This window comes from Hipposideros armiger, unplaced genomic scaffold (assembly GCF_001890085.2).
Source record: "Hipposideros armiger isolate ML-2016 unplaced genomic scaffold, ASM189008v1 scaffold_214, whole genome shotgun sequence".
Lineage (NCBI taxonomy): Eukaryota > Metazoa > Chordata > Mammalia > Chiroptera > Hipposideridae > Hipposideros > Hipposideros armiger.
In genome coordinates, this window is record NW_017731564.1 from 563,995 (window position 1) to 588,849 (window position 24,855).

General features: G+C 38.6%; 1 long non-coding RNA gene across 1 annotated transcript in view; it reads right to left on the reverse strand.

Moving 5' to 3' along the window:
• Positions 1-18,200: 18,200 nt before the first annotated feature.
• LOC109388986 (uncharacterized) overlaps positions 18,201-24,855 on the reverse strand; it is a 15,123-nt gene continuing 8,468 nt past the window's right edge. Inside the window, exon 3 of the long non-coding RNA XR_002125303.1 lies at positions 18,201-18,283. This is a non-coding gene — a long non-coding RNA (uncharacterized LOC109388986). The remainder of the gene's footprint in view (positions 18,284-24,855) is intronic.

Consider the following 24,855-nt stretch of genomic DNA (forward strand, 5'->3'; position numbering starts at 1 on the left):
CCCTACTATACATGCTAGAAAGTGGGAATCCTCCCAAGTAATTAATTTCATACTATTTGGAAACGTTCCCATTTCCAAGTATTTTTCAGGAGTTATGATGAAAAACATTTTAATCACAGTTACACTAAAACCTTAAACAGAAAATATGACTTAACACAGGTTAAACGTTGGATAGCTTCTATGTAGACACCAAGAAGTAAAATGGTGACCTTTGAGAAGCCCATTTAACTTACTCACCATCTTTACAATTTTATTCCTTATTCAAATGTGGTAGGCAGCCACTTCCTAAGACTTCCAAACTATATTGATTGCCCCTTTGCTGAATGCCCTGGACTTCACTACATGTGCCAAGCCTTGGACATAGAAAGGCACGTTCCTTCTCAACTCCACTTCAGTGAGTCCATCATCTACCTCCCTATGAACACCAGTATCACTAGCGTAGTACTTGTTAATGGCTGGTCAAGCACAATGGTATTTGTCCCTCTGTTTTCTGTTCCTCCTTGCATGCATGAGGGCACACACAAAAATGAGTCATTTAAATGCACCAAGGTATGAAGTGGGATAAACATATGGCTTCTTATACAGCAACAGATTGTTGAGGAACAGCCATGGTCATTAGTTACACATTGCTTTCATGCTACAATGGCATAGTTGACTCTTTTAAGGGGGGCACAGCTCAGTGGCCCATACAGGGATCGAACCGGCAACCTTGGTGTTATCAGCACCATGCTCTAACCAACTGAGCTAACCAGTCACCCCATAATATTTTGAAGGAAGTTTTTAACCACACAGAATGTGAAACCTCAGTTGTGGAGGGCATTGGCTGCATGAAATCTAAGTAATCTTTTAAAAGGACCTCTAGGCTATTCCTAACGGGAGAACGTCTAACTGAGAGAGTTGTGGGCCAAAAATAATACATAACAAGCTTATAACAAGCTTGTCTTTCCTGACCCACAGTAGAGATGAGTAATAAGAGGCCAAGGACATAAACAATTAAATTACTGTCACTGAGGTAAAGAAAGTCTCATCACTACAAAATGCAACAAGGGCAAAGAATAGTGTTGGGTTTGTGGCTTACAAAAGAGAAAACAACATATCTAAATGCAATTAGGTCCAGTCTCTGTGAAGAAGAGAGCAGGGATAGATTCTCTTCATGCCAATGAGTAAGACTTTTTTCCAAGGTCCATTCATGTTATCGTAGTTCATCTTGTCTTATGGCTGTAGTATTCCATTGTGTATATGTATCACATCATCTTTATCCAACCATCTAAGGACACTTCAGTTTCCATGTTTTGGCCACTGTGAATAATGCTGCAGTGAACATAGGGGTACATATATCTTTACGGATGTTTTTATGCTAAGCGAAATAGAAACAGTTGAGAACCATATGGTCTCACAGATATATGGGATATAAAACTGAAAGCAACAAAGCAACAAGACAAAGAAATAAAAACTCATAGACACAGAACAACAGTTTAGTGGTCACCAGAGGGTAAGAGGGGGAGGGGGTGGTAGATGAGGGTAAACGGGGTCCAATATATGGTGATGGAAGGAGAACTGACTCTGGGTGGTGAACACACAATGGGATATACAAGTGAGGTATTATAGAATTGTACACTTGCAACCTATATAATTTTACTAACCAATGTCACCCCAATAAATTTAATTTAAAAAAAAAGAAAGGATTTTTTTTAGGCAAGGGTTGAAGAAGCTCCTGTCCCATTTGCTGTGTATCAAAGAGAAACAACTGTCCAATGCAGGATTGTCACTGAGGCACAAGCAAAGATGAGGGGCTTGTCTTTTGGTGTCCCATAGTACCCTGAACTCAGTTATCCTAGTCTACTGGCCACGGAGATGCATTCAGATACCTTTTATTTTCTTATCTTTTCTCCTCGAGAAAGTGCTTGCAACGATAACCAATTAATGTGTTCAGTAGGCTCTGTCCTTATTGCATCCCATCAGGGAAAAATTTTATTTGTAAGTATTGAGGACCGACTATGTGACCGAGACTATTCGGGAATAGGCCTCAGGCATTATTTTAGAATAATCCCCCACCTTGGCAGAAGATCTAGATGTGGTGATTGGTTCCCTTTAAGGCACTGGGCAGAGAAATCGTGAATGAGGCAGCTCACACGTGCATATTTTGGAGCCTTTCTCAAAGCACATCCAACATAAGTAATCGTGGATATATCGAAATCTGCACGCTGTGGGTATTCACCTTTGTCATTATTATGTTTCAAGTTAGGTGATGCAGGTACTATAGGATCTTTAGATTTGGCCAATAGATGTCAACTCTTAAAATAACAACAGTAGCAAATTGAACATGCAGTCATTCTGTGTTATTTTACTTATTTGCTGAAGTAGTAAAAATGGATTGGCGAACATCTAAAACTTAACTCACGTATTCTAGAATAAAAAAAAAGACAAATAGAGAGATTTGGGAGGAAACAAAATTCTGTTAACTTTAATGAATTACAGAATTACTTAACTTAGAATTCTTCATTCAGAGAACATTGCAGCTCAATGAAGTTCCATGGCTTCTTGCCAATAAAGATAACATAGCAGGAACTCCAGTAGTGGCATACACAAAACATACAATGCGGATATAAACTGTGGTCACCTCAGGAAAAGAGAGACCATGGGAGATATTTTCGGAAGCCTCTATTTTGGAGCCATATGGATGAATCATGCACACGTCAGATTGACCAAAAAGAAAACAAAACAAAAACCCAAGTTCCAAAACACATACAGCTGAGTACTGTTTTTATGACATTTGAAAAAGTACAGAACAATGTGATGTATTGCTTAGGAATAAATAAATATATAGTAAAAGTATAAAGAGTAACGAGAGAGCAGTAAGCACCTAAATTGGTATGGTGGCCATTTCTGTAGCAGGTGGAGGCAACTGGTGCAGGAAATTTAACTAAATTGGCTTTTGTTTCCTAAACTGACTTTGGATACATGGGTATTGGTTATATTCATAGTTTATATCATCACATATGCTACAATAAGCTATTTTCCTTTTTTTAAAAGATTTTATTGGGGAATTGGGGGAGGGGAACAGAGAAGTTGCTGTCCTTTTGTTCTTCAGTCTAGTTGTGGAGGACATTGCTTCACTGGCCCATGTTGGTATTATCATTGCGCTCTTCCCAGGTGAGGCAGATCGGTCGCTGATCTCTGGACAGCCGCTCATGGCAGCTCTTGGCAGCTCACACTGGCTGCCGGCCACTCATGGCAGCTTGTGGCGGCCCACTGCAGCCCCAATGCAGCCTACACCATCGCAGGTGACTCACGGCAGCCCAGCTCCAGGTGGAGCCATTGTTCACCATCTTAGCTGTAGAGGGCGCAGCATCACTGGCCCTCATGTGGGATCAGAACTGGGACCCTGCTGCTCAGAGCTGGCTTCCCAAGCCAACTCCTAACCAATGCGCCACTCGGCCAGCCCTATAATAAGCTATTTTCAAATGTGTTTTCAAATGTACACAAAAGTAGGGGTGCTTGTAAAATGAACCCCTGTATACTCGTGTATTCAACAATTATCAAAATTTGCCATATTTCCTTCATCTTTTCTAAAATGTATTTTAAAGCAAATCCCAAACATGTCATTTTATTTCTACATGCTACAGTATACATATTGAAAAAATATGAGCTTTTAAAAAACATAACAATGCCCATCACTACTATTAACCAAAATAATTCCTTAGTATCATGTATACCAAAAGACTATAACAAAAAACTTCTCATTGTCTCAAGAATCCCCTCTGACAGTTAATTTGTTCAAATCAGGATCCATATAAGACCCACACATGATATTTAGTTGTTAAATTGTTAGATCCCTATTCACTTTTTTTTTTAGCTGAGCCATCCTGACACCTGTTGGCAGCTCAGTGGCAGCTCAGCTCCAGCTGAGAATCAAACTGCTAGTTGCTCAGAGCTCACACTCTTGAGCGAGCTCTTAACCAACTGAGCCACTCGGCCGGTCCCCTAGTCTCTTTTAATCTAGGGTGTTCCTCCCTGCCATTCATCTTTTCATGCTCTTGATATGTTGCAGTAACTGGGTCAATCCCTCCATGCTGTTTATTCTCTTTTTTGTTGTTGTATGTCTTGAATATTGCCCACTCTGTAAAATATTTAAGAAGCTATTATGTAGGAAAGGTTAAGTATGACATTCACACAGTTGTTGGTCTTTTGAGGCATGGTGAGATGAGAGAAATGGAGAAAAGTTGATTGTTACTACGCACCATGTCTGTTTCAGATGTGCCTGGGTCGTCTTTGACTACTGAAAGCATTGAGTGATAAGTGGGTATGTGCTTCGACATTAATAGGTGCAAGAGGGATTACCTAGAAGCAGCAAATAGTGAGAATTTAGCAGAAATGACACTTCGTGAATAACAGGTCCTCTACCTGTCCTTTTTCTAATGATAAAGAACCTTTTGATACTGACAAATAGGAAAGATTTCTTTAAAATCAGCAAATATTACTTAACACCTAGTACACATAAGGCATTGGTATACATTGAAAGTGGGATACCAAGAGGATGTTATTATTTATTAATAACAATTGCTGACATTTATACAAAAAATTAACTATATATCATTATTTAATCAAATTCTCCATACAACCCTATGAGATACAATTGTATTTCCTATTACACAAATGAGGCTCAGAGAGGTTAAGCAATCTGCCCAGGGTCTCACAGCTGGTAAGTGGTTGAAAAAGAATGATAGCTGAAATTTGTTTTGTTTGAAATCATGTTTGGATTGAATTCGCTCAATCTGATTCTAAAACAGAAATTTAAGCACTATACTCTACTGCCTCAATTATAAGTGCAACTCCCATGAGGACTAGAAATGACTAGCACCCTCACTTCACAGCAATATGCTTAATGTGGCCCAAACTTCTGTTTAATGCCCAGTGCTAATCCACTGTCCATTCCATCCTTCCTGCAATTGTGTGTGGCTTATTTCCACAGGTCTCCCTAACTTAAGAGTCTCTGATATTTGCAGTTTTAATCCACTACATTTGAATGTTATATATCTTTCAGCATTTCATGTAGTCTAGTTAGGGTTTTTGTTGTTGTTGTTGTTCTTTTTCTTATACCTATCAATCACTCTTAATTTGGGTAATGAATACATATAGATAATATAGACATAGAGACTGACATAGATAAAAATACAGAGGGTACCCAAAAAATGTATACACATTTTAAGAAAGGAAGACGGTATTCAAATTGTAACACTCAATATATACTGATAACAAAAGATGAATATAAATCATGTTTGACTTCTGCTATTACAAGAGGTGCTCAAAGTGGTTCCCATCAGCGTCCAGACACTTCTGATTATGACAAACTACTGCTTGAGCATACATAACATCTCTTAAAATGTGTGTACATTTTTTTTGAAATCCCCGGTATGTATGTGAGCATTTTCCAGTGAATTCCTATCATTGAGTTCCCTTTTTGTCAAAAATAAGTAATCTTGGGGCCGGTTGAGTAGCTCAATTGGTTAAGAGCTCGCTCAAGAGTGCGAGCTCTGAGCAACAGGGTTGCCAGTTCGATTCCCAGCCCGAGGTGAGCTGCCAACAGGTGGCAGGATGGCTCAGCTAAATAAGGAAGGAAGGAAGTAATCTTGGCCAGGGCAAGGAGGTAGGGTTTATAGAGGGAAAACATTTGAATTGAGTCAGAAGCAGCCCAGGCACTTTATATGTGTGAGAGGCCTTGGAAACTTCACCTCGCTGAGAGTTGGATTCCTTATGAATAAAGTAGGAAAATTAGAATTCCTGCCAAGGCTGTCATGAGGGTCTGTGATGAGGCAGACTTCGAAGAATTCTAAGCTGTCAAGTGTTGCATAATTTTGAAGCAAGCAAAACCAGGAGAGCTTAACCACTCTAATCAAACCCCCAGCAACTCTGCAATCACACATCTCAGGTGGATCCCTGGAGGCTCACCTCTGGTTCCTATCAGTCGGGAGCAGTAAGTCAGTAGTATTTCACATTCCGTTCACTGGGAACAGTGAAATTTCTGCTTTAAGAGAGCTAGGGGCTGGCCGAATGGCTCAGTTGGTTAAGAGCTCGCTCAAGAGTGTGAGCTCTGAGCAACAGCGGTTCGATGCCCAGCCAGCGCTGAGCTGCTAATGAGTTGCCAACAGGTGGCAGAGTGGCTCAGCTAAAAAAATAAAACTAAATTTTAAAAAAAAGAGAGCTAGAAGTAGGGTTACTGTGTAAATAGTATTAGCTGACATCATCTCTCATTAACCTCCAGACTAGGATTGGTGTATATCTCATGTCCTATATTAATTTTTCCATCTAATTCATTTATATTTTCTTGAAAACATTAGCACAAGCATGGATATAACATACACACACACACCGATGTCGGTGTGTGTGTGTGTGTGTGTGTGTGTGTGTGTGTGTGTAAAATCAGGTAAATTGAGAAAATGTCAAATTGGAAAATAGAATGCACAAGAAAAACTTTAATAATGGCATGTACAAGGCTTTTCTGCCTTATCAATGTCAGTACCTCAATCGTAGGCAATAGAAAGTGCTATCATTTTTATCTTACATTACCTGTAAACAAAGCAGTTTCAAATCTTAGGATTTAAATAGATAGTATTGTACTGATATATTGTTTCTTTATCAACTTCCTTGAAGTGTAATTTACATAAAATACAGAACACGCATTTTACGTGCACACTGTGATGAGATTTGCCACATACGCCTGCATACTCCCCACCGTAATCACGATATAGTCAGTAATGTTGCAACAACTATGTATGGTGCTGGGTAATGGGGGAGGGCAGATCTCTGCATAAATTATGTAAATATCTAACCACTATGCTGTACACCTGAAACTAATATAACATAATGTAAAAAAAAATTTTTTTGAGATATAGGACATTTCCATTGGTCTAAAAAGTCCCGTCCTGAGCCACTGTGGTCAATTCCATCTCCTGACCTATGGCCCAGGCAACCAACCAGTGACCTGCTTTCTGTTACTGCCGATATGTTTTACCTTTTAGAATTTCATATAAAGAGAGTCATATCGTATGTCATATTAGTACTTTTCTTAGAAACACTTACGATGGCTTTCTGCACTTAGCCTAACATTTCTGAGATTCATTTATCTTGTATCAGTAGTTTCTTTCTACTACTCTATTCCATTGTTTGTGTACATCGCAAGTAGTATTTCATTCACTCCTTGATGGTTTTTGAGTTGTCTCCCTTTATTAGCTGTTACGAATAAAGCTGACATGAACATTCACTTACAAGGCTGTGTATGGACACAAGTTTCATGACTCTTGGATGAATACTTAGGAGTGAAATTGCTGGTTCACAGGGAAATATGTGTAGTATTTGAAGAAAATGCTAGACTTTAAGTGATTATGCCATTTTATGCTCCAACCAACAATGTATGAGAATTCTCATCATTCCATATCTTCACTAATAGTTAGCCTTGTTAGCGTTTTTAATTTTAGCTATTCTAATGGGTGTATAAATGGTATCCCATCATGGTTTTTCACTCATTTCCCTAATGACAAATGAACATCATTTCATATGCTTACTGGTCATTTTTGTATCTTCTTTTATGAAGTATCTGCTTAAATAATTGTCTACTTTTATCTTGGTTCCTTGTCTGCTTATTATGGAATCGTTAGATGTTTTGTATATCAGTACATTGTTAGATATATTTTGCTTTTGTTTCATATTAAATAATTATCTTCTGCAAGATAGAATTTATAGTTTTTTTAATTTTATGCTTAGGTATATGATCCTTTTCAAGTAGAATTCTGTGTATCTTGTGAGATAAGGGTCAAGGTACATTTTTTCATATGGATCTCAAGTTGTTTGAGCATCATTTACTGAAAAGGCTGGCATTTGCCATTGGCACTTGAAAATCAATTGAACAAATACATGTGGGTTCATTCCTAAACTTTCTATTCTGTTTAACTATTTAGCCGTCCTTATACCAACCATACACCATCTTGATGACTAACTTAATTCTTTTTTTTTAAGATTTTTTATTGAGGAATCGGGGGAAAGGAAACAGACGAGTTGCTGTCCTTTTGTTCTTCAGTCTAGTTGTGGAGGATGTTACTTCACTGGCCCAAGTTGGCACCATCATGGCACTCTTCCTGGGGGAGGCAGATCAGTCGCCGGCTTCTGGACAGCCACTCATGGCAGCTTCTGGCTATACATGGTAGCCCATGGCAACCCACTGCAGGGGCTGCAGCCTACGCTGTCGCCGCTGACTCACAGCAGCCCAGCTCCAGGTTAAGTTGTTGTTCAGCATCTTAGCTGTAGAGGGCAGTGTCACTGGCCCTCATATGTGGGTTCCGAACCGGGGCCCTCTGGCCGGGGCCCTCTGGCATCCCAAGCCATCTCTTAACCAACACGCCACTCAGCCGGCCCAACAAAGAGAACTTTTTTTTTTATAGCTGAGCCATCCTGCCACCTGTTGGCAGCTCAGCGGCTGCTCAGCTCGGGCCCGGGACTCGAACTGCTGTTGCTCAGAGCTCAAACTCTTGAGCGAGCTCTTAACCAACTGAGCCACTCGGCTGGCCCTGCTTAATTCTTGAAATCAGGAAGAACAGCACTCCAATTTGATCTCATCTTTGAAATGCTGTTTAGGCTAGTCTAGGTCCTTCAAATTTTCATATTGATTTTAGAATTATCTTGCACAGTTCTACAAAAATGTTTTTTTCTGGCCATTGTAAAACCCATGCAAAGTAATCAACAAGCTTCCAGCCTCTTCACCTTATGAGGGCCACTGGCTGCTGAGTGTTTTTCTAATTTAGAAACACTTATGATGGCTTTAATCTATACTAAGGTTTTACAAGGCTTTTGTAATAATTGGGAGATTGGGTATGAAGGAGTTTTTTTTAAATAACCAAGTGTTTTGCATGTGTGTGATAAATATATATATATATTTACACACACACATGCATGAGAGAGAATTTTATTACTTCAAAGAGTACATTTGAATATATTGCCGAAAGACCAGTACTGTAGAATTTGCACGAGTTAACAAAGGGCCCATAGAAAATCCATTGAAATGTTGGACATTCAAGATTAGTAACACTTGACAGTGAAGGAAACTGTTATGCCTTTGGGCCAAATCTGTATTTCTATCTGTGACACTGAGTTAAATTTTCTGTGCTTCATCTTTCAGAAAAAAATCACCTTAACTTACTTATGAATTCCTCTTGAAGGAGCACTAAAAGTAAAATAAATCCTATCATATCACTTTAATAGTTTTACATGCTTTAATTACATACATAAATGTAATTATATATATATATATATATATATATATATATGTATATATCTCACTAGTATTCCTTAGAGTTCAGGTTTAATATCCAGTGTTACATGTCTTTATTCTGTCTCCTACAGGTCCCCCTCCACTGACAAATTAGCCAAGAAAATTCCAATTTGTATTTTTTATGGTTCAAGTTCTGTCAGGATATGCCATAATATCCTATTAGACAGTAGTGGTGCAGTGACAGGGAAGATAAAGAGGTTCTGCTCTGTGCTTTGAATGCTGGTCTTTTTTATTAAAAATGTGACAGTTCAATGGACTCCTGAAACCTGAAAAGCCACTTCTAAAATCCTTGGCTGACCCATTCTCTCTGATGGAAGATATGTGTACAGTATTTTGGCTCTGAGCCCACAGACTTAGCACTGTGTCACAAAGTAAGGTGACATTTCCATAACCGTCACCCTTTTGAAATGTATCCCTGTAAAATTTTAGGCGGAGCTTCCATGACCCTGTCTATATGGTCGTTCTTTAGAAGAGTTTGTTCCTAAAGAGTAATGTTAAGTCCCACCCAGCAGATGGAGCTCATGAATAAACCTGCTTTTATAAGGCCCAAGGCTAGGCAAGTGAGTCCTTTATTATTGGAAATTGAAATTGGTCCTGGTCAAAGTAGAGGGCATGCAGACACAATCACAATGTCAGGGGCCTGGGCACTGTTCAGTGAGGGGCTGGAGACATTCAGCATAAGGAAGACTTGTAGATCACATGATGGTCTTTACAAACTGTATGTTCTTCCATGTGGAAGACACAATGAAGAGATCTTTTCTGGTAATAATTAGAATTGTGGGAGGAACTATGCTATGAAGTGATGAGTTAGAACGCCATTATTAATGGACAAAATGCGGGATTTGAAGTCAATTAAAGAACAGGTATTATATCTGTCCCCATCGTTTGCTAAGTTTGTGACTTTAGACAAGTTACTTAAAATGTTTGAGCCTCAGGGTCCTTCCTTGTCTGTAAAATGGCCTACCTGATAGAGTTGTGTTGTGAAACCTATATGAGATAGTGTTTGTGAAGCACCTTAGTCAGTGCTCAGCTGAGGGGACCTTCTTCCCTCTCTGTCACTGAAGGATTTCCAGCTGAGTTGAATGCACATGTGAGAAACTGAGGCAGAAATTATCCCGAGTCTGGTAGCAAACTAGAACAGATCATCTCCAAAGTCTCTTCCAACTCTACAGTTCTGACTATTGTATTTTAATGTGTATTTGATTAGTTTTGTTCTCAGACAGTGCGGTAATAATACAATGTATGTATATTTCTGTGCAAAAAGTCAACTACTCAAAATAGTGAATACTCATTAACTGGGTAATTGGAATATCATAGAAATCTCACAAAGACAGATAATTAATAACACAAAAATCTGACTTTTCCTCTGTATATCTATTTTACTATATATTTTTTAACTTTATTGGGGAATAGTGTGGTTTTTTCCAGGACCCATCAGCTCCAAGTCAAGTAGTTGTTTTCAATCTAGTTGTGGAGGGTGCAACTGAGCTCCCAAGTCTTTGTTTTCAGTCTAGTTGCAGGGGCGCAGCCCACTAGCCCATGTGGGAATTGAACCAGCAACCTTGGCATTACGAGCACTGCGCTCTAACCAACTGAGCCAACCAGCCATCCACTGGCAGCTCAGCTCCAAGTCAAATAGTTGTTTCAATCTAGTTGTGGAGGGCGCAGCTCACTGCCCATGTGAGAATCGAACTGGCAACCTTGGCATTACGAGCCCGTGCTCTAACCACCTGAGCCAACCGGCCGCCCTGTATATCTATTTTAATAATTTATGCTTGACTTGTGAGTTTAGAATGAATGCCAGATTCCACCTGCATTCAAGCATTTGCAGCCAATTTCCAGCAGGAAGTCATAAAGTGTAAGGCATACAGTATTTGGTCTGCTCAATTGTCCATCTGACTATCCTGACAGCAGCAAAGAGATCTGATCTGTGGAGAAAGTGCAAGTTGCCCTCCTAAGGTTAGGAACCGAGTCTGAGTCTCCTTATGTAGCTATTTTACATCTTATATCCGTGAATTGATCTAAACCTTTGCTGAACCTCATTACATTTTTAGTCCGCAAAACATCTTCATGACCAATCCCCTCTAGTGTAATGTAGTGTGTTCCTTTTTACCTACAAAGGCGGACTGCCTTCGAAATGTCCCTGGTCCTGATATTAGATTACTATATGGATTTTAGTGGAAAAGACCTCTGCTTCTTTTGTTACTATCTAAACCAGTCATTGCTTTATAGACTTCTGTTTGGCTTTTCAGATACAGATTCTAAGCCATTTCCAGTCAGGCTCTGATTTCTGAATCTTCACACAATGAATACGCTGTGGACTGTACATGATTTTTGAAAGATTGAGTTTCTCTTATTTTAGCCTCTGGACTGGCACTGTTCAGTGTTTTAGTGGTTTCTTTGGTTGACTCTATTTCCAGTCACTCACTGAACATCTCTGTGTCCTAGAGGGACCTGCCCAAACTTGCTCCTCCCCCAGTATTCCTTTCCCAGTTGTCTGTATTACAGAATCCTGGGAGTCATCTTAGACTACATACATTTATCACATATTTATCATTTCTGCTACTTGCCATTTTTTTCCTGTGGATTCAAGTTACCATCCAGTGTCATTTCATATTTTGTGTAAGGCAGGTCTGGTAGCGGTAGACTTGAGTGTTTCTTCCACCATCTCAGGTCTGCCATTGAGAGCATACAGATTTTTCTTTTTCTGTTATTGTACTCCTTTCCACTCACTATGTCTCCATTTTGACTTACGTTGGTCCTGGTTATTTTTTAATTAAAATGACTGTTTGCTAATGTTTGTTTTAAAAAATAACTCCCTGTTTTTATTTTCTCTTTGTTGTTGGTTCTTGAGTTCTTGCTTCTTAAAAAATGGTTGTCTTCCTTTCTTTTTATCTCTTTGGACATTCTAAAAATGTCCAAGATAATTTTGAGATTCTTCTATTATTTTTACCATATTGGCAGTGAATTTATTGACTATTAAAAGCAGGCTGGCGACCTTTCTTAGTGAAAGTGTTCTTTGGAGTGTTTCCAGAGGCATCTTCAGTAGTTTTCCTTTTACCCCACTCCCTTCTCCATGTGTGTTCAACCATCCCTACCTAGCAGTTCTGTGGTTGTCTCCACCTGGACTCTGACAAGCCAGAGGTCATAGTTCCTCCATCTCAGAGAGATAATGGGGAATTAACAGATTCTGTCACTAAAACAATGGGACATTTGACCCCTTTCTTAGACCTTGAAGATTTCATTGGTTCCTCTAACCACAAGTGTACAAGCTTTACATAACATCAAAGACTTAGGCAGTGGTTATAGCCTTTTTCAGCATCTTTTCACAGGAAGCTCACTCGGCCAGGGACCCTGATTTCATTCAGTGAACTTGACTGAGATTTCCAGCATTATATTCAATGTTTTCCTTTCTGGCACCCTGTAGGCACTTAACCCCCAGCTTAATAGGAGGACCTGGATCTCAGCAGGGCCAGGATTTCAGAACTACTTAGCATTATATGTGTTTGTAATGTTTCTGGTCCACAGATATTTTTAGTTCACCTTTGAGTGTGACGTTTTAAAATTCCATTTTTTTACTTATTTTTAAATCTAACATGAGCTGCACTGAAATTATAAAGTGTTTGTTGATAAGACAGGGGAATTGTAATGGTGGTGCTAAATCTTCTATTTTGAGATTTGGACCTCTGGTATAATTCGATTTAACAAGTGTAATTTAGCTTGAGACTTTTTGAAAGTTTTCTTTTCTTTGTCTCCCTTTCCTTCTGCCAAACCTTAATGATTCTGTTTCCTATACATTTACTATGCAGACCAGCTTCAATGTTTCTATTGGGTTTTCGGAAAAGTCATGACATATTTTTTTCTATGTTTTTTGTTGCAAAAATGCGTCATGACTTTTCTGACAACCCAATATTTACTTCCACCCAGTGCTGGCCCTGTGACTGGGGAGAGGTTTTGCATCTGTATGGGATCCACTCCTGGCTCCAACTTAAATCTTCATAACATATGCAAAGTTTGCGATAATAACCCGCTAAACTGCACCTTCCCTGATTCCAAAGAACAATGTCAAACTCAATAGAAAATTCCACTACAGGCCAAAGCAATTTACATCTTGGTTAGAAAATATAAAACTTCAGATGAAACAGACTCCGGGCAGTAGTTTCCAGCAGACTGCCCAGCAGACCCTCCCCTTACTTCAGTACATCTTCCTCCTGAATTCTTTCACAGCCTGCAAGTGGCCACAACAGCTATGCCAGAGAAGCGTCTTTCAAGTCTGACCCCTTCTCTCCATATCCACTGCTACACTATGTTTCAACAGTGCTATTGTAGCAGGCTGCTAACTGGTTTCCCTGTGTTTTAATTTCTCCTGTTCCCATCTAATCTTCAAGGACTACTTGGAGTACTCTTTCTATAACACAATATTTGGCTGCCTTAAACATACTTTAAGAAAAACCCAAATGCATTAGCAATGGACTACAGGTTCCTTCACTTTCTTGTCGGTTCTTCTCTGTGTTATCTTAGTTTCACTTCTAGTGAAACCTTCCTCTACCTCCATAAAATGTTTCTTGCCCCCACTGAAATTTCTATTGTCTGACAACTCATATAATTCCATTACACCTGTGATGTTGTGTCTACCTGAAATGCTCCCCCCACACTACCTAACATCTTCATGTGAAAAAATGCCTCATCCTGGCTCAAATGTAACTTATTTTATAAAATCATATCTCCCCTCCTCAAGCAAAGTTATGTATTTGTTTCTCTCTGTTCACCGTATCTTTTTCATACTTTCAATATATTTGGCACACTGCATTCATTCTAATGATCTATTCACATATTTGCCTCCTGTAACATTTTTGCAAAGCAAATGCAATTTTTTTAAAATGTGATGGAAATTTAAAAATGAAGAACAAATTTCTTTCCTTATAAATGTGATAAGGAAATAGTTATTTTTACCTCTGCGTTAAGCTAGAAACCATTATAAATCAAAACACAATGAAAACTACCATTCTTTACCTTAGTAATGATGTTATAATTGAGGATTGCATGGATGATCATGAACTTGGCACTCAGTAGCCAGAGCAACTACCATCATTATGTCCTAAATGTAAAAGTACAACTAGAAGCCTCCATGTGCATTTGAAATTGTAAAATCACACTCTAAGTTTTATTAAATGGGCATTAGCACACTGTTAAATTTGGCTAGACAAGGAGTCCCAGTGTAACATACAGGTGCATTCAATACATAAAATTTACAACTCTACTTAGGTCATTTATTTGAGCAATATTTATAGGTAACCTATCATAAACCTAACCTAAGTATTTAATTAAGAATTATATTCCTTTCTGCCTTAGGATTTAAAAGCTATCAGAAGATGCTTTGCATTGCTAAACTCTCTTAAACCAACACATCTCTTTTTACAGAATGTCCTTTGTCTCCACGGTTAAATTTACCAGAAGCTCAAAAGAGTACATTCATTCCAATGTTTTGGAGCAATATTCAAATTGTTGACAAGGTGTGTTCTCAATGATAATGGTTATTCATTGAGCAATTCATTTATTCAGCAAATATTTATCAAGTATCTACTGCATGCCAGGGAGTGCCCTAGGTTCTAGAGTACAACAGTACACAGAAAAGATAAAAACAAATTCCTGCCACCACGGAGCTGATACTCTAGTGGGGGAGATGTATGATAAATGAATAAATGGATATATAAAGACACAACCAAAAAAAATAAGATGGTGAGTGCAACAGAAAAAAAGTATAGCAAAGAAGTGGGTAAGGCAAGTCACAGAAGGTAGAGGGGGCATTTGGAATTTTAAATAGAAATGCCAGGGAGACCCTCACTGAGAAGGTGACATTATAGCAAAGATGGAAGTCTTTGAGGGAATCACTCACATAGACCTCTAGGGTAAAACCTTTCAACAGAGGGAAGAACAGTGTAAAGACCTGCTCTATTTGAGTTTCCTCCTAGCAATTATTATGACCTTGTATACCCCAGTGAGCTTATTTATCTTGCTTTCTGTCTCCTTCCGTCACTAGAATGAAAATTGCATAAAAGCAGAAAATTGACTCTGTTGTTTCTTTTCTTTCTTCACTGCTGCATCCCTAGCATCTAAAACAGTGCTTGGCACACAGTAGGTACATCGACACATGACAAATCTTTGTTGAATGAAGAAATGTATCTTCTCATTTTGCATAAAATAAAGTGCAATATGTGTTATTATAATATCTGATATATTGTCTATTTGATAACAACTTAAATTGTTCTCCTTTTCTTTTTCCTTTTTTTTTTTTTTTTTAAAGCTGAGCCATCCTGCTACCTGTTGGCAGCTCAGCGGCTACTCAGCTCGGGCTGGACTCGAACCGCTGTTGCTCAGAGCTCAAACTCTTGAGCGAGCTCTTAACCAACTGAGCCACTCGGCCGGCCCCTCAGATTCTCCTTTTCTTTTTGATGGATCATCTTCTTCTGCCTCACACTGAATCCATGAAGGGCCTTGGCAACCAGTCCTTGAAACCCTTCTTTTCTTCTTGGTACACTCCCTTAAGTGATCTCATCCAGTTCCGCTATCTTTGATGCCATGTATATATTCTTGACTCCCAATATATATCTTCAGCTCCAACCATTCCCCCAAACTCCTCATTAATGTATTAATCAATAATTTGCATTTTCATTTGGACAGCAAACAAACATCTCAGAATTGGGAGGTCTATAAGTAAACTCTTGATTCTTTGGAAACACAATTCTAAATAGGATCTCCTTTTCTCCGTTCCCCCACGAAACTTGGCATAATTTTGGCTACTCTTTTTTCCTACCTCACATCCAAGCCAAAAGCATGTAATGTTGCCTCGAGTTTCAAAAATATTCCAAATCTGATCACTTTCCAAGGTCTACTTCTACCACCACAGTCCAAGCCACCAACATGCTCCTAGATTACTGTAAAAGAATGTCCTCGCTGGTGTTCTGCTCTCACCCTGGGACCCCTCGAGTTCATCTCCTCACAAAAACTGAAGTAAAAATTTTAAAATATAAATAGGATCATGTCACTCCCATGCTGAAAACTCAGCAGTGACTTCCCATCTCCTTTAAAATAAAATCCAAACTGTTCACCATGGCCTTAGTCTCTCTTGACTCCTTTTTCCTTTGTTCCTGTGTTTCAGCCATGCTATGCTTCTTACTCCCGAAACAAAGCATGTTACTATCTTAGGGGAACTTTCAGTTCCTTCTGCCTGGAACGTGCCTCCATCATGAATTTTCACAGATTACTCTTTTTTTTTTAATCTGGTGATCTAGTCATTTTTTTATATTAAATTTATTGGGATCACAATGGTTAGTAAAGGGACATAGGTTTCAGGTGTCCAATTCTGGAATCCATCATCTATATATCGCATTGTGTGCTCCCCACCCAGAGTCAGTTCTCCTTCTATCACCATATATTCGACCCCCTTTTTTATTCAAGTCTCTTCTCAAATATCATCTGTGCAGAGAGGCGTTCCATGACTACCACATGTTGTAGTTACCACTCCACACCTATTCCCACACCTCAGTCACTACCTTTGTCCTACTTATTTGATTTCACAGTACCTATTAACCTTTAGACTGTACAATTTATTTATTTATTTACTCATTTATTATCTGTCTCCCCCTTTTAGAATGTCAGCTTCAAAAGGACAGTTACCTAGTCTGTTTTATTAATTTCTGTATCCCTGGCACCTGAGTCCTTGGTGTATCTACTCAGTAATATTTGCTGAAGAGCTGACTATCGTACATTCATCTCCTGAGAATAAGAAAGGTAATATAACAGGTATCTTTGAGTCAGATTCATGTTGGCAAAGCAACATTCTTGTATCAGGTACTGAGGATACAAAGACGAACCAAAGTAGTCCCCATCCTCAAATCGTTCACGGCCCAGTGAGAAGGCAAACACATAGGCACATTATGACTCACGTGGAGTCAGCTTTCAATAGTCAGGCCCTCTCTTGATTGTGCACCTTAAGGCCAGGGACTATGACTATTTTTCCTCTGCTTGCTCAGGCCCTACCAGTCAGAACACGCCAAGTATTCTAATCCAGGAAGACACAACACTGTCAGAAGGCCAGGGAAGGGGTAGTCCATGAGAAAGAAATCAGGGGAAATGAAGAAGAAGTCACAGGAGCCTCTCCCTTGAAAGGACATATAAGCTTTTGCTAGGATTAAAAGATTTCCAATGGAATTTCATACAGAAGACAAATACTAAGCAAAGGCTTGTGGAGGATAGCAATGTAAAGTATGACGAACACCAAGGGCCGGAGCCCTGGCTCGTAGACTTGTTGCTTGCTTACATTTGCTAGGCGTCACACACTTGCACTGAATTTGTACCTGAAACATGTCCGAGGTGTTGCGTTTCTGGATCCGAACTCTACCCTGGATCACGGTTCCACCATTTCTATGTTACGTGGCCAAACCAAGACCTATTTCCTCTATGTCAACCTTTCCATCCACTACTGATCGGTCTATCCATCCATCCTGTATCTAGCTACTATTTAATGTTTACTAGTGTGGTAAGGACACATGTATATAGACAGCTATTTACTAGGTCTTGGGATTCCAAGGTGAATGAGGCAGACAGTTGAATAAAATAAAGATTCTTCTTATATTCAAGGCACGCACAGTCTAAAGGAGAAAGCAGACTAATCAACAAGCAATTTCAGTTCAGTGTGTTAAGTGCTGATATGTAAACATAGGGTGTTATGGGAACAGAAAGACAGATCACCTAACCCAGTCTGGGGTTACTGTAGACTCTACAGTGTAGAGGCTTTTCAGAAGGAATATGGCTACACGTTGTAGGTTAGCCAGGGTGGAGATAAATATTTCAAGAAGTAGAAGAAATGTATACAGACCTGGAGTTGAGACAGAATGGCATATGCAGGTAATAAAAGTAGCCCACTGGAAAGAACGCCGACACTTTCTTCATTCCAGTTTTCTTCAGGTTCGTCAGAAAATCAAAAACATGGGAAAAAGAGCGAGAATTAAAAGGTAACTCTTAGACAGGTACAGTGAGCGCAACTCTGCTGCAATGCCTTGGAAGGCAATTGCTATGTTCAATTATTCAACTTTGTTTCAGTGTCTTATGAGCTATTTCCAAATGAATTCAGAGTTTGGGCTTATTCAACTTCTCAGGGCATGCTAACATGTCCTTAGCTCCAAGCAAAAAAAGTACTTAGAAAGGAGCTTACCACTTAGGTTTGAACTGAGAAGCACTAAAAGAAATTCAATTCATGTTTCTCATGTTTACTCTTAGTCAAAATGTTGTTTAATGAAAGCCATTTGATGTCTCCTGGAGATTCAGTAGGTGCCAATAAGCTTTTTAGAGAAGGCACTAATTTAGTGGGATCATGCAAGATTGAGTCAGGGATTTGTAGCTTTATTCCTGATCCTACCACTGACTCACTTGAGGACTATCTTTAACCCTTGTTCCTGTATGAGGTCAAATCTTTTTCTTACAAAAATAACAAAATTTGGAACTTCTTCAAACAGCTGCTCTGTCTATAAGGGTATAAATTATTTATTAGGAAAACTGGACATTCAAATTGTTCATAAATAGGAGAAATGACTTAGAGAATAAGAGCTAAGTTCTAATCTGGAAAATGGAGCCAGCAAAAAAGGAACTCTCCCCCAAAAAACTCCACTAGCCCTAGGAGATACACATATGAAAACCTGACAAGCTCAGATAAACATTTAGATAGTTAGTAGTTGGCATTGGAATTTCCAATTGTTTGGGCAGTTTTGACATCCAAGGGATCAAGCCATGGTCAAAAGTGCCCAAACACTGGGTTGGGTCACAGGCCAAGGCCCAATCTGGGAATCACAACAAAGGAGCAATGACCAGATAAAACTGCAGTCTTAAAGAATGAGGCAAACTTGGTAATGAGGACAGTTGGTAAGAAAAGTGATCTGGTAACAAGATGGACATACACTAATGTTCTGTAAAGAAACCAGATCCAAAGTCTATTTATCAGCGAGGAAGACTTGGAGAGCAAATTGAGAAATGAGTTATTATAACTGGGTAACGAGTTCCCCGGTCTGCTAATTTGTGAATCTGGTGCATTGAATTAGTCAGGGGTCAGGGTTTTCCAGAGAAAGAGAAACAATGGGACATCTATCGATAGATATATGCGTATATATAGAGATTGATATTGATTTTAAGGAATTGGTTCATGTGATTCTGGAGGCTTAGAAATAAATCCAAGATCTGTAGGGTAAGCCAGCAGGTTGGCAACCCTGAGTTGCAGTTTGAGTCCAATGGTAGTCTGCTAGCAGAATTCCCTCTACCTCCAGGCAGGTCAGTATTTTTCTCTAAAGGTCTTCAAATGATTGGATGAGACCCACCCATATTATGGAGGGTAATCTGCTTTACTCAAAAGTCTACTGATTTAAATGTTAGTCTCATCCAAAAACACCTTCTCAGAAACATCCAGAATAATGGTTAACTATCTGGGCACCATAGCCAAGCCAAGTTAACGCATATATTAACCATCACAGGCAGTGACATATTTTAAGGCCCTTCTAAATAAAGAGTTAACTAGACCAGGATAAAACTTTTAGAATCCCTAAGCACTGAAAAGATTATGCCTTCACCATATCTAATTTATTTAAGGAAGTACTTTACCTTTCTGTTTGATGTAGCTTTCTTGTCAATAGACATAATGGGAATCATCTTGAAAGACCCTTAAAGTGTACCACTCCCCAGCCCGACTCAATCACTAGTCTACTTTCTGTCTCTATAGATTTTTCTATTGTGGATTTCCATATGAATTTAATCATATAGTAGGTGGTCTTTTGTGACTGCATCTTTCACTTACCATGATATTTCAAGGTCCATCAAAGTTGTAGCATATATCATTATTTCATTTCTTTTTATGGCCAAATAATATTTCATTATGTGAATATGACTTTTGTTTATCCAGTTGGCTATTGATGGACATTTATTTGGGTTGTTTCCAACTTTGGCAATTATGAATAATGCTGCTGTAAACATTTGTGTACAAGTTTGTGCATCGACATGTTTTCATTTTTCTTGGGTATATTAGAATTCCTGGGTCATATGGTAACTCTGTTTAATCATTTCAGAAATTGCCAGACTGCTTTTCAAAGTTCCTGCACCATTTTACAATCCCACCTGGAGTGCATGAGGCCTGCAATTGCTCCACATCCTCACCAACATAACATCACAATACTTATTTCTTCACCATCTGCCATAATTTCCTTAGCCCATGATAGCTTTATTCCCATCCACTTCCTCTGTAGTGTTTTTGGTAAACATATTTCATATGTATTGCATTTCTACTTGTGATAGGCCCAACAATGTGGTATATCGATATTATTTTATGCAATTGCTCTTAAATTGATATGCATTTAAGAGAAGGAGAGTAATATGCATTTATGTGGTCCTTTGCAATTACATTATTATCTTTATCAATGCGCTTTGTTTTTTCATGTGAATTTGAATTGCAGTCTGGGATCATTTGTTTTCAAACTAAAGAAGTTTAGAATTACTTGTAAGGCAAGTCTGCTAGCAACATATTCTGTTTTTTCCTTTCACTTTTGATCAAGAACTGTGTTGGATATAGAGTTCTTGGTTGGCAGATTCTTGTTCCTTGAGCAGTTTTAATTATGCTATCCACTAATTGTCTGCCTACATTGTTTCTGCTGAGAATTCAGCTGCTAATCTTATTGTGGTTCCCTTGTAAGTAACATCATTTATCTCCTGGTGCTTTCAAAATTTTCTCCTTGTTTGTGACCTTTAGCATTTTTACAGTGATGTGCTGTTTGTGGTTCTCTTTGTGTTTATACTACCCTATAGTTTCTTAAGCTCCCTGCACGTGTACATTATTGTTTTTCAGTAAATTTGGGATATGTTCAGCCATCAATTCTTCTAACATTATTTCTTCTCCTTTCTCTTTCTCCTCTCTTCCTGGTACTCCCATTAAGTGTATGTTGGTATGTTTAATGATACCACACATTTCTCTTCGGGTCTGTTCATTTTTATTCATCATTTTTTCCTCCCTATTCTTTGGCTTGCATAATCTCTATTCATGATTTTTTTCTCCCTATTCTTTGGCTTGCATAATCTCTATTGATCTATCTTCATATCTGATCATTCTTCCTTCTGCCAGTTCAAATCTACTGCTGAGACTCTCTGGCGAACTTTTATTTCAGTTATTGTACTTTTTAACTGAAAATTTTCCATTGAGTCTTATTTTAAGACTTCTATCTTTATTGACATTCACTATTTTATTTGATATCTCATCATACATTCTTTTACATTTTTAATCATCCCTTACTTTATCATTAGTTCTGTAAGCATGTTTATAATGGCTGCATTCAACTTTTTTTTGTTTAATCTGACATCTGGTTACTCTCACAGGCAGCTTTCATTGCCTCCTTTTTTCCAGTGTCTGGGTCATATTTCACTGTATCTTTGCATGCCTTGTAAATTTAGTAGGAAAGTGGACATCTTAGATAATATATTATTACAATTCTAGGTACTGGGTCCCCATTCTGGGGCTTTATTTATTTGTTAGTGATGGGCTGTATTACCAGGTCTGACACTTAAGTTTGCGAACTTGTTGCAACGATGTTGCTAACCTTTTTTTGATATCAGAGGGATTATTCATTATGAATTTGTACCAAGTGGACGCACAGTGAACCAAGTTTACTATTTGGAAGTGCTGAAAAGGCTGCGTGAAAAAGTTAGATGACCTGAACTTTTTGCCAGAAATTCATGGCTCTTGCATCACGGCAATGCACCAGCTCACATGGCCCTGTCTGTGGGGGAGTTTTTAGCCAGTAAACAAATAACTATTGAAACACCCTCCCTACTCGCCTTTTCTGGCCCCCAATGACTTCTTTCTTTACCCAAAGATAAAGGAAATATTGAAAGAAAGACATTGTGATGACATTCAGGACATCAAGGGTAATATATCAGCCCTGATGGCCATTCAGAAAAAGAGCTCCAAAATTGAAGGGTGGACGAGACACTGGCATTGGTGCATAGCTTTCCAAGGGGAGAACTTCGAAGGTGACCATACTGATATTCAGCAATGAGTTATATAGTACCTTTTCTAGGATGAGTTCATGAACTTAATTGTCAGAGCTGTATTTTAGAGAGGTCTATTACTCCACACACACCCAGTGTTAAGCCTCTACTGTTGCTCATCTGGGTGGCACAGCTTTGGTTATGCCCACAGTAACCCCGTGATGACAGTCGTATAGGTAGGGCCCTCAATCACTCTTTCCCAAAAAAACACACTTAGCAGTTAAACTCCACTAATTAAAGGTGAAGATTGCTTCATTGTTCTTAACAATGCTCTGGAGCATAATTTTTTTAATTGTATATATTTAAAGTATACAACTTGACAATTTGCTGTACACATACATTGTGAAATAACCGCAATCAAGCTAATTCATAATCTTTATAATACTGAATCTATCAAAGGACAAGATACAATTTACCTCTTTTTTTTGGTAGTGCTTTTTAAACCCTCCAAACCCTGCATCTATCATACAATCACATAGATCACAGCAAAGGTTTGCCTAAATTTCTATACCTCCTACTGAAAGGAAAAATACTGAAAACATCTATTTTAGTATACAATGAGTAACAACACTGTTCTCCCCTCAAGGGTTGAACAATTACTCACTCTAACTCCTTATTTCACTGTTACTATTCTTCATGCCAATCAACACTGCTTCTGGTGACCTGTGTGCTACATTCTGTCCTCTAACTCCCTTTCCTGGTACTTAGAATTAGAAACTGGGGAACATCGTATAAGTGACTCTTGACCCAGAACAGCATGGCCCTTTCATTACCTCGTGCATTATTAAGGGTATAGCTTGAGGGAGGGAGGGGTCATAGGAGTCCACCTTTTACATTCAGAATATTAGCAAACAGAAAATTGTACCAGCAAATATTAGTTAACCTCTAACTGATCCCATGGTGGGATTGTCGAGGATTGTCGAGTATGTAGCTGTTTTACATGTATGTAACTCCTTCGTCCTATCTCTGTGTTCCAGGCATATCTTCAGTTTCTGCCATCTCTCAATCAAGCAAAGATCGTTTGCTCCATCTTGTAGTTTCTAATTATTGCCCCCATTACTTCCTAGTAGCTGCTTTTCCTCATTTTGTTTGAATTTACTGGCCCTCCAAACCTTTTTTTGCACTGGAATTGTGTCCTTCAAGTTTTACTTAGCGTCAAATGACTAGTATCAGCCTCTGCTAATAGTAGTAATTGTAACAAACATTTATTAAGCTCTTCTTAGATTATCAAACACAATCCTGTTTCTAACATCATGGGGTAGACACCATTTTTACCTCACATTCACATAAGGAAATAGAAGCTTGTATAGGTTAAACCTACCTCACATTCACATAAGGAAATAGAAGCTTGTATAGGTTAAACCACTTTTCCAGCGTCACAGGCCATCAAGCGACAAAGTAGGAATTTGAAAACAGGCCTGTATAACCCTGAGAGCCTCATTCTCTTAACAATGGTTAACTCCTGAGATAGACTCATTCCACCCTCCCTGCTCTTCGATCCTGAAGTTTCCATCCAGGTTGCACCTTCCTCTCTCCACTTATTGATGACTGGCACTCAGAAGAATACTTTTCACACAACTTGAATATAAGTCAAAGAAAGGGAAAATGCAGTGGCTGGAGGAAGAAGTGGAGTTTAGAAGGATTTTTCTCCAAGTGGTGTAGATCTGAATATGCTTCCAAGGCAAGAAAAGGCTGCCAGGATAGGAGAAGAGAGACTCAAGATATAGGAAAGAGGATAATTGATGGAGTGAGTTACTTCTTCCGATGAAAATTATAATTCTGTGGTTCTTGGAATGGCCAGAGAGCTCTTGTTAGAGCAGTTCCAATAGGAAGCCAGCTGCAGGCCCATTAGCATGGCATTTTAATGAAACAAGTTTATAAGAAAAAAATGTATAAACTATTTAAAGATGGCTTATTTGAAATTAGGCCAACATTAACTTAATAGCAATTTAAAATGGTAAAAAACAGTGAAAGATTTTAAGGATTTTTTAGAACTATTGTACTTACTATAATACATTGCCTCGCCAAAAATATTCTCAAAACTGAGCAATTTAAGAAGCTATTTTGGAAACTAATTGCAAAGATTTTCCATTAAAACAGTTTCATTTTTTTTTTCATTAAAACCTCAAGTAAATACATAGCCATACATAGAATATTTATCATAAGACACATCTCACAGTATAATAAAGCCTTAGATGAGACTTTGGCACATGACGTGAATTTAATTCTATTATTGAGGACTTTTCCATTTCTTTCTTTAAAAGTAAGATCTTAAATCTTATTTTGTGAAGAATATTCAGCTTATAGCCACAAAGCTGTCCATTCACTGGACTAACAAATCAAATATTTTGCTTTGGCCATTCAAATCAGTCAAATACCTCATTAACCCTTTAGCCTCCTTTTTCTTTGTTGAATGAAGCAAATCCAACAGCCATTGATGTCGTATAGAGTGTCAG